This window comes from Lagopus leucura, unplaced genomic scaffold, assembly GCF_019238085.1.
Source record: "Lagopus leucura isolate 7727_CA_CO unplaced genomic scaffold, USGS_WTPT01 Super-Scaffold_100001, whole genome shotgun sequence".
NCBI lineage: Eukaryota > Metazoa > Chordata > Aves > Galliformes > Phasianidae > Lagopus > Lagopus leucura.
In genome coordinates, this window is record NW_024962262.1 from 87134797 (window position 1) to 87138218 (window position 3422).

A 3422-nucleotide genomic window follows, 5' to 3' on the forward strand; every position below is an offset into this window, starting at 1 on the left:
TTCAGGAAAGACATCTTATGATCATCTGAGTAAGTAATGTTTCAGACAAGATGTGACACTCAAGAAGCCATCAGCTTAACAAATGCATAAATATGCATTTGATGCTTTGTACAATGTTTTATTTTATACTGCTGTTATAACTCTGGAAAGAGTGAGAGACAGTTCAGAACAGGTAAGTGGGAGGATGAGAGGTGAGCCAGGAGACTGAGCACTAACAACTGGGTAATGTAATTCAACACCAAAGGCATTTATTTCTAAGATGGGCTCTGAACAGCCTTCACACAGGTCCACACACAAAGAAAGGCCTGAACTTTGAACACAAGTCATCAGCACAACTTGTTAAGCTGCAGTCACTATAGGGATTTGTTCAATCAGTGCAGTGAGTGGGAGGCATGTATGCAGGCATGAGATGATCATCTTCCCAGCAGACCTTGGATAAGTACCTTCGGAACTGGTAACACACATCCCAAAATTGCTGTCAAATTTGACTGTTTCTTAAATGATGGAGTGATGATGGCAAGCAAAAGCCCTTATACAGCCCTATACTTACACACAAGGAGACCCGGCCTTTGCCACCAGGGAATTAAGAAAGAAACCTTAGAAACATCTGAGTGACCTGTCAGACGGGCCTCTCTGAGTGAGTTCCCTTACACAACTGCTCTTGGGGGAGGAGAAAGAAGGGGAGCAACTCCTGGTGGTGCAGGAATGGCAGGGCAGCAGGACAGGTTACTTTGTTCCATTACGCTCCAAGCACCAAGCAGATGCAGCACAAAATTACTTGAGCGGTAGCATGCCCTTTACCACAACATGGGAAAGCACGGGCACCAAGCTGGCTGTGTTTCTGACTGCTTATAGCCCACTGTTCCTGTTGTCAGCAGGCAAGGGTAAAGGCTAAGGTGCTGTGTCACTGCATTTCTGAGAATTTCTGGGTTTTATGATCTTAGTGAGGCAGGCAGAGGAAGTTCTTGGTTTAATGCTGGGGAACCGGAGGCAAGCTGAGGTTTTTCACAACATTTTTATCAATGCAATACATCAGGGCCAGCCCCCTCTTTCACTTGTGTGAGTCAAAAGGAAACAAGCACCTCACATATTAGCATGGTTAAGAGACAAGTGTTGTCCACCTGACCGCCTCAGCAAGAAGCTTCCCTCACATTCCAGGCAGTCAGACCACTGCATGCACCACAGCCCAAGCAGACCACACACAGCACCTCACGTGTCTCCTACCTCTAGCAACATCCCAGGCAAGTATCAGGAGCTCCTCTATCACAGACGGGGAAGTAGAGGCAGGGGATGATGACACGAAGTCTTCAGGTCAGCCAGAAAGTACAAGGAACAACAAGGAATCAAACCAGGTGCTCCCACTGCCTGCCTACAGAGCACCATGTAAGAGCACCTCCACTCCACAGCATCAACTGCCACAACCAAGGTCTCAGTGGCGCGGTTCTGGATAACATCATCATTCTTTTCAGCCATCCCTTCTTGCTTTTATTACGAAGAGTGAGCTTTTATGATTACGTTCCTGTCCTGTCCCTTACGCACACAATTTTCAGCTACTCACTAAAAACATGCTGAGCCTTAGAAACCTCTCTGCAGAACCACAAATTTTACAGGTGCAACTTCAATGGAAAGTTACTGTGAATGTTTTGCACCCACATAGGTAAGACGCGCTGGGTTGGAACTACAGCTGCAGCTATTATTTACAGTATCATAGAAGTCCCCTTAAGATCTGCAGCATCAGCAATTCAGATACTTTCCTCTCTTTGAGGGTGGTTTGTTGTTTTTTTTTTTTTAAATATTTGCTATCTAACTGGCAGCAGCGTTGAATCCTACTCATCTTGCTTCCAGCAAAGAAGATTCCCTGAAGATTCCCTCTACCTATAGAAGATATAAATCCTTGTTTGTATTTGTCAAATAATGAAGTATTTCCAATAAAAGGTAAGCAAGCAAAACCCCTTATCAGAAACTAAATCATCTGAATTAAAGAACCCCAAACCTGCAATGCGTGAAAACAGACTGACTGCTGGACAGCTGGTTTCCCCCCTTACCCACAGTGCTGAACCCCATCCTGCTATTCCACGTCCCATTAGTACAGGTTCAGGTCTTCTTTCAGAGAAGAAATCTGAGGGCAAGCACTGCAACAAAAAAAGCTTTCACGAGAATGCATGCTGGTATTGCTCATTGCTTCGAGACTTATGTCTAAAGTCACTGCTGGCATTCTTTTCCAACAGACCAAAACTTGGTCATACCATCTTTTTCTTCCATTTTTTTTGCTTCTTTGAGAACGTCTTACTATACAACTTCTAGTATCAAAAAATCTTTGACACTCTTTAGTTTTATGAAAGCCCATTTTGCCCTCAAAGGGAAACGTGTAAGATGACAGCTGAGACAGCAATGCAAAGGAGCACAGATAACTGAACTATTTCTTTATTCCATTTGCATGTGATGTGGGAGCAGATGACAATTCTTTTCAATATCCTGTATTTGCAGTTCTAAAAGATTTGCTGAAAATTGCCTCCTAATTCTTCATGTGTAATATAACTATTTCCTATAGTTTTAGACAACACTAAAACCAAGAGTAGCTGCAATCAGTTCAAGTGATTTTTTTTTTAAATTGCATAGAATTCAAATTTAATGTTTTGCTTTTTCAACCGATTTCCAGCATTAACTATAAAATACACACTTTATAAGTGCAGCCCTGTTATTTTTATATATCTATCGTATCAGCTAAGAGTTATATGCTAACCAGAAAAATAAGCTAATTTAAAGTAAGCTCTCATTGGCCACTTATATTTGCAACCTCTACAGGCAGGTATATTTCCTTTATTGTTTGCATTTGATAAAAGCATGGTAAGCAGCCATTCTTCCTTGTCCTATCACTGCCCAGTTAAAAAGTCAGTCTCCCTCCTGTTTATAAGCTCCCCTCATGTACTGGAAGGCCACAGTGAGGTCTCCCTGCAGCCTTCTCCAAGCTGAACAAGCCCAACTGCCTCAGTCTGTCTTCACTGCAGAGATGCTCCAGCTCTCTGATCATCTTTGTGGCCCTTCTCTGGACCCAATCCAACAGCTCCACGACCTTCTTGTGCTGGGTGCCCCAGATGTGGACACACAACTCCGTATGGGGTCTCATGAGGGCAGAGCAGAGCCACAATCCCCTCCCTCTCCCTGCTGGCCACCCCTCTTCTGATGCAGCCCATGATACCATTGGCCTTCTGGGTTGCAAGAGCACTGTCCTACAGCCTCTCCTGGTCCAACTCACAAGCCAGCACCTTTGTGATCTCTGTTCCCCAGACCACCCAAGCCAGCTGTAGCCAACAGTAAGTTGCAGTCATCTTTCTTAGTATGACTACACTGAAGTTTGGACTTCAGCCTGCGTTTTCCATGAAAATCGTAAAGAAACAATTATTACACACTCCCAAAACAAG